Here is an 11,435-nt window from a genome sequence, read left to right as displayed (position 1 = left end):
TGGATCAAGGAGTCATTTTGACTTCACAGTCTTATTATTTAAGAAATACATTTTGAAAGGCTATAACTTCCATAGATAGTGATTTCTCTGATTTATCTGGGCAAAGGAAATTGAAAACCTTCTGGAAATAATTCACCATTCTAGATGCCATTGAAAACATTCATGATTCATAGGAAGAGGTCAAAATATCACCACTGAGTTTGGAAGAAGTTGATTCCAACCCTCACAGATGATTCTGAGGGGTCCAAGATTTCAATGCAGGAAGTAACTGCAGATGTGATAGAAATGGCAAGAGAACTAGAATTGGAAGTAGAATCTGAAGATGTCACTGAATTGCTGCAATCTCATAAAACTTTAATGAATGAGGAGCTGCTTCTTATAGATGAGCAAAGAAAGTGGTTCTCGGTTTCTCGAGATGGTATCTACTACTGCTGAAGATGCTGTGAAGATTGCTAAAATGACAACAAAGGATTTAGAATATTACATAAACTTAGTTGATAAAGCAGCATCAGGGCTTGAGAGGATTGATTCCAATATTAAAAGAAGTTCTACTGTGGGTAAAATGCTGTCAAACAGCATCGCATGCTACAGAGAGACCATTTGTGAAACGAGGAGTCGATCGATGTGGCAAACTTCATTGTTGTCTTATTTCAAGAAACTGCCGCAGCCACCCCAACGTTCAGCAACCTCCACCCTGATCAGTCAGCAGCTATTAACACTGAGGCAAGACCCTCCACCAGCAAACAGATCACAACTCACTGAAGGCTCAGGTGATCGTTAGCATTTTTTTAGCAATAAAGTATTTTTAAATAAAGGTATGTACATTGTTTTTTAGACATAATGCTATTGCATACTTAATAAACTACAGTATAGTGTAAACATAACTTTCATATGTTTCACCAAAAAATGTGTGCGACTTGTTTTATTGTGATACTGTTCACTTTATTGTAGTGGTCTGGAACTGAACCTCCAAGGTATGCCTGTCCAACGGTGAACCAGCTGGAATGAAGAACCAGAAGTAAGTCACTTTTCCTAAAAACTGACAAAGGAAAGTTCCTGGTTAAAGGAACTGGCATGAGGAGATGGAGGAGACAGGAGGTAGGTAGACGTTAACTCTAAGCATCACTGAGGGGGCTGAATTTAAAATCCAGGCAATAAGGAAGGAGTGGGGTCCACACAAACTCTAACAGCCCATAGTTTCCTTTGCAGGTCTACCCCTATTTGCAACATGTGTATAAATTCAGTCTACTGATAACAACAAATTTGTCCATCTGGGCCTGCTTCGGTTCTTCCTAGGCTATACCAAAGTATGGAGGTTCTCTGAGGATGACGCGCTGAGATGTTCAACAGAAAAAAGTGAAACAGCAGGAAAAGACATAGGGTCTAAAAAATAAGAGGTACAAATTATTAATAAAAAATTATCTTCAGTAGATATTAAAAGAGTACACCCCAAAAACTAGCTTAGTCAAGCTACCGAGCATATATATTCCTGCCTTAGAACCTCTGCCAGGAATGCTTGTTGCAGATCTTAACATGGCTGGCTTCTTCTTGTCCTTTAGGTCCAGCTCAAACACTACATTCATGGAGAGGATTCTCTCAGTTGCCAGACCAAAGTAGTCACCCAGTTACATTCACTCTGTTATCTTTATCCCAGTACTCAGGGCATTTTGAAATTATGTTGTTCCTTTGTTTTCTCTCCATTATCTATTCTCCCTTCTAGAATGTAAGCTCCATGCAAACGAATCTCGCCCATCTTGTCACTATTATATCCTGCACCCATAGAAGAGTACTTAATACATGCAGTGGGCGTTTAATACACATTTGTTGAGTAAGTGAATGACCAAATCAATGGCAGAAAGTTCTGAGTTTCTGGTAACTCAAACTAATAGATCTTCTTGTCTCTAATGGATCTTCTAACAAATTTTCTTGTGAGGAAAACTTCATTCCCCAATAAAACCAGGTAAATGAAATAGGTAAATGGGAAAGCTTGCTGTCATTGAGATAATCTAAGAAACTTAAAGAATAAAATTTCTCTCAAAGTACATGCTATTATTAGAGAATATGAACTACCAGACTATGAATCATAATCACAAAACAAACTTGTCTATTACTTATTGTTTCTGTATATAAGGACCACCTCTTTATTTCAATAGCAACTTAGGAAGAGTAAAATTAGTAACTTTTAAAAGCTTGCCTAGTGCTTTACTTTGCATTCTGAGCACCTTTTTCACCACCTTCACTGTGCGAAATGATTTCTTTTTTATTATCCCCCCCCCAAAAATCTGAGCAGGGTCCCAAATCCTACATCCAGAAGCACCAGAAGACTGATGCTATATAAAGCTATTATCCCACCAACAGTATTTCTTGCTATCCCAATGTGATTTTAACATGCTAAAATGTGAAAACTCCACAACCAGTAAGAAATACCAAAAAGACTTTTCTTCACAGTCAAAATAAACAGTGCAGTATGAGGTGTCCTTTGTAAATTAAACAATGAGCAGCTGGAAGCCAAAAGACCAAGATAAAAATAGTCGCATCCACCAGGCTTCCTAAATTCTTTAGAGCTGAATAAATTGTACAGTGGGACTATAGCTAAATGGAACATTCATTTTCACTAACCCTGTTCATTTAGGCAGATAATCCTCTGTTTTAGCTTTCGAGACAGAAAATTGCACCACTACCTGAAGTCCATTTTGTACATCTCAAATACACTGTGTCTCATGTGGGTTTGCTGCCTGTCCCTGGCTTTCTACTACAGTGCATAGCTGTGGGCTTCCCCAAGCAGAACAAATGTGCATGGGAGAGAACACACATGGCTGCTATATCCGGAGGAGAGGCCATAAAAGGAAAGGCACTCTTGTGGTAAAGTTCAGACGGCATTACCAGGAGGTGGAGAGAAGTGCATCAAGTAAGGCAGACTCTATGCCTCTGTGCACACTCGGCCAGACAGACACATGTGACTCTTCTGCAGATGCACGAGTGGGAGAATACAGGCGGAGTCTTCACTCTGTTTTACCTCCTGGAGTCCTCTGCTCAATCCTTTCCATCAAGTTGCTCCCAATTCTTTCATGACCTGGGTCAAGCTGCACCTCCTCAGGAAAGCTTTTTCTAACACATCTTGTGGAGGGTTGGCTCTGATGCTTTTTGTGAGCCCCTACTTGTCTTTATCAATATGTAATGGGTGCTATTAGAAATCCCTGTACCCTGATTCTGTTCTCATTCTAGTGACCCTGCAGGTCCTGTCTCGAGGTAGATTATAATCTCCCCATCAGCAGGGAGGTATGTCCCCTACTATTCCCCCAGAGTTTAGTACAGTACTTTCACAAAATGGTTATTTAATAAAAGCTGGAGTAATGGCTTAGCAAATTATATTCTCATAGGAATCATTCCTGAAAACCAGTGGATTTGTACATAAGAATGGAGTTTAGGGAAACACTGAAATGTGATAGGAGGAACAAAAAGGATTAAATATATTAGGCTAAGAAGGAAAAGGTAAATAACAACTGACATTCCCCCCTCACCCTGCCCCCAGCAGAGGGCAAGGACCGTCCAGACTAAACAGCACGATTTAAGGGCTGAGGAGAGGAGAGGAAGCACTGAGAGACCCAGCAGGAGCAGACCCAGTTCAGGAGAGAAGGGTGGCACCAAAGTGGGGTGAGGGTGTCTAAAAGAAATGCTCCAAATGTTGAGCCAAGAGTAAGGTACAGTGAACATTGCTGCGTGTGTGTGCGTGTGTGTGTGTGTGTGTGTGTGTGTGTGTGCGTGTGCATGCGTGTGTGGGGGGGAGCACTAAGGTAGAGGAAAGATGGAACAGGGGAATAAATCACACTCGTAGTCACAGCACAACCAAGTTCATTTGCTAGACACTGAAGGAGAAATGTTAGGCAAAGGTTTCCCCCAAACTACTTTCTTGTCCCTAATGCAGTCCCAGGGTGGTATGTTCCCAAACTACACCCAGCTCTGATGACATGTGATGACTGAAACCTGGTGATTAATGCATCATTTCCATGGTGATACTTTTTGGCACTTCACCTAACTCTCTTTTAAAGATAGAATAAGGGCTAATTAGATCATTCTCTCTAGTTCCAAAGTCTCTCGGGCAATCAAAGTTATCACGGCGTGGCTCAATTCTCCCAGTGTCCACTGCTGGTCACTCCAGAGCAGCCTTCCCCGACAACCTGACCTAATCAGTAGAGGGGCCCAGCAGAGCACCCAGCAGTCCTGTAGGACCCAAGGGACCAGCAGAAGATGTGAGACAAAAGGAGCCTCCTCCTAGGACCCTTTTTGGGCTTCAGGTTAAAACTTGTCTCCTAAGCAGTAACACACATGGAGAAAGGGTGCTCTCTTCTTAGTCAGTGTGTGTGCAGCCAGCGTCAGGCATGCTTCCCAGTGGGGAGAGAGGCGTCCCTTACCAGGGAAGGAAGAGGAGGGCACGTGAGAGCGCCATCACTAATCACAAATTCTCAGATGGGCTTATTTCTTTTACAGTTCATTTTAATGCTTCACACCTGATGCTCAGAAATCTAAAATAAGACTGTTTTATCCCCACCCCCACTCTCTTTCCTTAATAGAAACAAAAAAGAAGAAAGCAATTCAGAATCCATTCTTCCATCAATTGGGCAAATTACACATTTAAGCAATAATTGTGCACCAGATTTTCCTTCCCCCTCTGTAGTACTGTCCTCACTTTCCCCAATGACCATTTCTTCTAGGAGTGTATTCCAAATTGTGCCCTGCTTGAAAGACAGCAAAAGAAGTAAGCCCCATAGTCACTAATATAGTCACTAACATAGTCACTAAGATATTCAGGTATCATCCTTGGTTTTGCTAAAAATACATCAGTTAGATGTAGTCTTTGTCCTCAAGAAATGTATAACCCACTACATGAACCCCCTCTCCCATCCCTGCCCCAGTGCTGAGGAAGCTGCCCAGGTGGCACTGTCTTGATTGGATTCCCACACTCTGCCTGAATTCCAGGGCTTCTGCCATTTTATCTATTATAGGTTTGGTGGCCATATTCATCAACCCCAGTTAAGACGCCTAGCCTGAAGCAAGAGTTGCTCAAGGAACTCAAGTGTGCAGGTTCATTTTTTGCAAGATTTTAAAGTAAATATATCTGTCTTCTGTCGTCTTGTAAAATGTTTGTAGGGAGTTACTTTGGCCAACAATTTATTAAGGAAAGTACTTTATCGGTAATATAATGCAGGGAATTGCTGCAAAATCTGTGGAGTTTCAAGACAGTAAGAGATCATTTTTTCTGGTCTATGGTATCTCACAATTGTTCTGTTGACCATACCAAATAATTTAAAAACACATTGTGTATGTTTAGAGAAGTATAGTCTAAGAACTCTATGGCATGATTCTGACTGTCCTGAGCATGGTCAAGATGGCTTTACTTGATTTGGATCACTAGGTTTCATATTCAGCTTTTTTGTTGGTGGTAGTTTATAAATATCTATCAGAATAAATAAGGGCCAGGGTAGCTAACAGTAAAGAATGAAAGGTAATTAAAAATGAATTCATAATAAGTAAGGATTTTTCCTAGTTACTATCCCTTTGGAACAATTTTAAATTGTATTCAGAGTTTTACTTTGTCAGTAATTATCACTCTGTGACATGCGTATCTATTAGATTTGGAAAAGCCATAGTATATGTTCGGTATTGTTTAAAAAAAAAAAAAAACCTTAAGGGAAACAAGGAAAACAGGACTGGAATCATTTTCACAGATCCCTATATTTTAAGGAGAAAAAAGGCTAAAGCAAATTATTAAAAGGTGACACGGCCATTAGTATTCATGTACTATTGTTACTATTATCAATAATAAAACACTATTATTTATCAACAATAAAAAACTTTACGTGAAAGCTTGAGGGAAAGTCTGAGTTGAGAAAAGAAAGGTAAAAACATAATGCTAGATTGGAAAAGCTTGTCAAAAGAGACAAGTGTGAAATTCGTCACTCAAGTATATGTGTATTATAATATATAATTATACAACGATTATAATATAATATATAATACTTATATGTGTAAGTCAAAATTAAACAAGAAGAACTATTTAGTCTAGTTTGAGGCAAGAAACCTAAAAAAAAAAAAAAGGTGTGGTCAATGCAGAATGTTAAACTATACGAGTATAGCTTGAAAGTAAGAAGTGGTGAAACAACTAAGAAAGAATATTTTACTTTGATGCTCAGTTGGGCTTTTGCAAATAGGCTGGATTAACCTCTAAAAGATAGAAGATCAGTAACTAGTCAAGTAGTCCATAATTTTACATAGTGAGTGGTGAAATGTTTGCATAAATAAGTCAGGCTCTGTGCAGGTCCCTGCAAAGGAGGTGCCTGTTGTCTACATTCAGCTGTGATCTGTGATGTATTTTGGCTCCCTTACTTCAGGAAGAAATCAGGAAATGAAGAGGCAAGTGACAATGGATGGGGAAAAGAAAAAGAAACAGAACCTATACTTAGAGGTTTAGTCACAGTACAAGTGCTGTGATACGGTAATTCCATAAAAAAAAAAAAAGCCAATCAGACAAAAACCCAGCATGAATAACTGAAATGTAGCTATGTGGAAGCTCAGTGTGAGGAGCTACTGAGGCAGTTATGAAAATATCCTAGAACCGGCTTTAGCGTGCAAACCATCCATCTTCGTCTCTCTCCTATGTTTTAGAAAGTTCCTTATAACCCAGCATTATTTTAATCATTAGCAAGTTTTTTGTTGATTGAATATCAACCTGAGCCTCTACTTATAAGAGGTTGTGAATTCCATAAGCAGGGCCGTACCTTACGGTGTCCATTGAATGGTGCTGGAAGATCCAGGTAGCCATGCTGTAGGTCTGAAACGGACATGTCAGACAATGGAGGAAACGCAGGCTCGGCACTGCTCAGACCTCCTCCATCAGCATGGATGACAGGCTTAAACGTCAGGTAACCTACTCAGTACTTAGCTAGGCTTTTAGATTTCATGGACCAGTAACTTTTGAAAGTTAACTTGGGCGATAAACTTGGGGAAATCAACACAGAGTAACAAAGAAATACATTAAAAGCCAATCTACTACAGTCTTTCCTGCTTAAAAAAAAAAAAAGGATTTAAAGATACAGGGAGTGGTAGAAAACAAAACAAAACACTGAAACATGGCAAGAACAACTCAGGCTGACTTATTATAAATGTGGTCTAAAGGATCTTTTCAGTGCTTTCCATCTCGCTTACGTCATCCCTTTTCCCACACAGGGTGCATGTTTCCCATTCACCCACCAACTCTCAATCCCCGAGGTAATTTTCTTCTAGGTCCTCTTCCTGAAAGACTTTGTCATAAGTAAAATAAATAGGCACATGTTTATACTATTGGAGTTTTTAGGTGAAAACTAAAGTTTCAGCTTTAGTGTAAAGGGATGCTCCTCTCAGGAATATTTTTGCATTTTAACAGAAGGAAAAAAATTCTAAAGGTGCAAACTTCCAATGCTATATAGCAGTCCATGTGGGAAAGTCAAGTGGAATTTAAGAGCAGGGGTGTTCTTGTAATGCCCCCCCCCAACCACTCCAAACTGGAGATGAGCAAGGCTCTGATGCTATTTCGATTAAGAGTTCACTTACGTAAGACCATGTAGACATCCACACTCAACACATCTCATTTTCTTCATATTGAAATGCTTTTAAAGGAAGAAATTACCAAGGTCTTACACTATGTTATTGATTATCAACCGGGAGCAATTTTGTCCTGCAGCCTGGGGACTTTTGTCAACATCTGGAGATGGTTATGGTTGTCCAAAAGGGTTGGGTAGGGCAGCAGTTGATCCTACTGTCATCTAGTGGATAGAGGCTGAGAATGTTGCTAAGCATCCTACAATTCACAGGACAGCCCCCACAACAAGGATTAGCCAATCCAAAATGTCAGTCGGGCCAAGGCTGAGAAACCCTGTTTTGTATGAGCTAACTACCACAACTCGTTTGCTGCGACATTCGGATATTTTCCTGTGGCTTGCACAATCAGCAACAAAGATGTTTTGTATGCCATATTGTGTAACATTTTGTAATACATTTTTCATGTCATCAATGTCATTAGATTCTAACTTCTCTATACTTAAATCTAATTGATGCCACTTAGTATGTTTTAAGTTATGTTTTGCTAAAATTCAAAATAATGGTAAATTTATTACTATGTAACAAAGGTTTAAAATAAAAATAATGTAATTTATGTACAAAGCATCTCGAAATGTTATTAAATGCATAAAATAGTCAAAATATCAGCTTTTTATTTTTTTGTGAATTTTTGACACATTTTGGGGAAAAAAAGCTTGAAATCAATTAATGCAGTGAAAGAGATAAAGGCAATATTTGAATGATATAAACACTAATGCAATGAAATTACTATGCCCCTGGTAAGAGTAAAAATAACCATAATTTGGAAGGATTTACATTATTTTCTTAATATTTTTGGAACATCTTAATTCTGGTTCTGAATTATTTAAATTACTTTTTCAAAACAGTCAATCAAATAAAACAAAGAGGTTTTATATAGTTCATGTAAGTTAAGTTGGAAATGAGAGTTTTGATTAAAATTGGCATTTCTGAAACTCTAATTGTTAGCTATTGCTGGGGAAAAAAAGAAAAAATACATTTCCAAAACCAGCAAGAGGGGAAGTGTCAAGATAAGAAATGACAAGCCAATGTTCATATTCCAATCAGAAGAAAATCTGTGTATACATTTTTAATTCTACTTAAATAGTAAGCAACACATTTCTTAAATTAATTCCTAAACTGCTATAAATTGGTTTATTTCCTAACAAACCTCATTAGATTATTAATAAGTAGAAAAGCATTTTTATAAGAATACTCTGTATATGAAGGACTCTACAAATTCTATTGGAATCTGACTGGTTTCTGATATAGAAAATGATAACTCTTTGTAGATACATAATCTGTAGAAACAAAATATCCAGTTTTCCAAATCCATTTGTGATTGAAATATAATGAAGTGTTTTGGTTTACATTCCCAGAGCCAGAGCAACACAAATATCTTCTTGATGTTAACACTTAGTAACATTAAGTCATAGAAACATTGACCTCAACATCTTTGGTAATTTCTGCTTCTTTCACATCTGAAAGCGCTCCCTCCTCCCATTATAACTATCCTCTCTTCTTCCTTTCCTCTTCTGCCATTTTCCCCACGACAAATGGCAGATGGACAGAAAAGACTTGCAGTGAAGGGACGTGAGGAAAACCCATAATGGTTCTTTCAGACATCCATGAGACCGAAGCCTGTCCCCAAACAGGAAAAGCTGGCCAAGTGAGGGCTTTCACTTACTGAAATTCATCTCAAGCCCTTTCAAACATAGGAATCCTCAAGCCACACACACACAAAAAGCTCTCTTTTGAGGGTCTTGCTTTTGGTACATTTATGGAACTGTTTCCTTTTATTCAAGTCTGCTAAAAGCCACTGAGAAAGGACTCTGAATTGAGGTACATCTCTTGCAAGTTGCTTGGGTTTGACACATAAAGCAATCATCAAAATCAAGGAGTGTGCACTGCTTTTTAAAACCCTATTTGTTTGATATAATATAGCAGTGGGATGGCTAGGCAATTAATGGCATTACTTAACATAATCACTTAATGTTGTGTAACTAATGTCAGGTCTCATTGCTTTATCGCTTGCAAAGAGTTTGATGATAATAAAGTTGATTGTTAGTGTGAAGATATAAATTGTTCAGTAGTTAAGAGTTGCTAATGAAAGCAAAGGACTACAAAAGAAAAAAAAATAGGTTTTAGCAGCCCAAATTCATTGCTAATTGTTTGTGCATTCATTATAGGCTGACCACGGGTAATTATCTAATTAAACTAAAGCTCTGCAGCTTTAGAGGAATTTCTCCAAGCTGCGATGTTGGTTGTCAATTACCTCAGCAGGTCCTGTTGAAATGTGTAGTTAACTCAAGGCATGTTTTGCTTTTTCTTATAGCAATACACGGCACTCTTGTTGCATGAAAATTTATGCTTAGAATGAAAAAAAGAAGCTTTTCCTTAAAAAATAATGTGGAAACTTAATAATAATGGTAAACATTATTTTAAACAAGAGCTCTTGCTCATTTTGTTCAATGATTTATATTCAGGAAATGTCAATATAATCTGCTTTAGGTAGAAACAACACAAACGCAAAAGAGAAATCAAATACCATTGTATGCATGTTACTGAGTATTCTCTTCATATCTTGTTTCTAAAAATATATTTAAAAAGTCTTTTGTGATGCTTTGCAGTATTTCACAGTATTAAATTATATTACTTAATTTCTTATAATTGCAATTTTAAAAATTCTTAATTTTTCTTAAAAAGCTGGAAGGAAATTAGTAAATTATCTAGGCTAAATTCTTTATAAGTAAGAGAACTGAAATGACTTTCCCACAGTCATACAACAGGTTGCTCAAACCAGGAGTAGAACTGGCATCCTTTCAGTCGATTGTTCTTTCTTCCCTGTTTCCTGCTGTTCCACTTTCAAATCATATTGTCATTTATCATGCTCTCTCCAAAATGCTGCAACAGAGCATCTAGTAGGACAATGTTTTTGGTTTGTTTTTTGTTATTTGTTTGTTTGTTTGTCAAAAGAAGGCTTTGATTAGTAGCATTTCACTCCTCCAAGGAAACGGGTATAGTACTGCCCGTATTTACTTCAAGTCAGTCGAATGCCCGAAGATGTACTCTAAGGTATACAAGGGAACATATTAAAAAAAAAAAAAAAAAGAAAAAAAAAAAAAGAAGGTATCATTACCTTGTCCAACTAAAAAGTAATATATGATAAACTTATGGTGGATTTTATTAATCAGAATGTTCAAGCAATTAAATTGCATCCTGCTATTTTGTTCCTGGGGAATTTGATCCTAAATTGGTAGACCGTAAGCCATCAAGCAATATTTACTAAGCATCCCTTAAGAAAGGCATTTCCCAAAAAAATACAGTTTCATTCTGAAGAGTTTTACCCATCTTTACTTTCTGTGATCCTGGGAATGGTGTCTGTTCCCTGCAAGGACACAGATTCTGTAACCTTCTCATGCCCCTTTGGCAGTCACTTTTCAGGCAGACACCAGCAATGAGCATACAGTTCTTTTCTGCCAAGTTAAAGAAGATGGTTTTTCCTTTTACTGCCTCTTGAAGATGAACATCAACTGTTTCACCACTTGTAATTCAAATCCATTAATTAAAATAAATATAAAATAAAAATCTTTCTACCAAGAGGAAAAGGACAGATGGGGAAGCGGAGGAGGTGGAGATAGCTGATGTCTTCTTAAAGAAAAAAAAAGAAAAAGGAGCATGAAATTGGGGCAGGGGGAATGTTAACAAGAGAGGTAAAGGGAGTTTGGATTTAATTTACAATTCAGAACTATGTTGGGTCTCATAATAATTGCACGACTTAAAGGAGAAGAGGGAAATCTCTAATACCAAATTGGTAGGAAAGT

The sequence above is a fragment of the Hipposideros armiger genome, unplaced genomic scaffold (genome assembly GCF_001890085.2).
Source record: "Hipposideros armiger isolate ML-2016 unplaced genomic scaffold, ASM189008v1 scaffold_39, whole genome shotgun sequence".
NCBI lineage: Eukaryota > Metazoa > Chordata > Mammalia > Chiroptera > Hipposideridae > Hipposideros > Hipposideros armiger.
The sequence above is the reverse complement of the archived record's forward strand: the minus strand, read 5'-3'. Positions refer to the sequence as shown.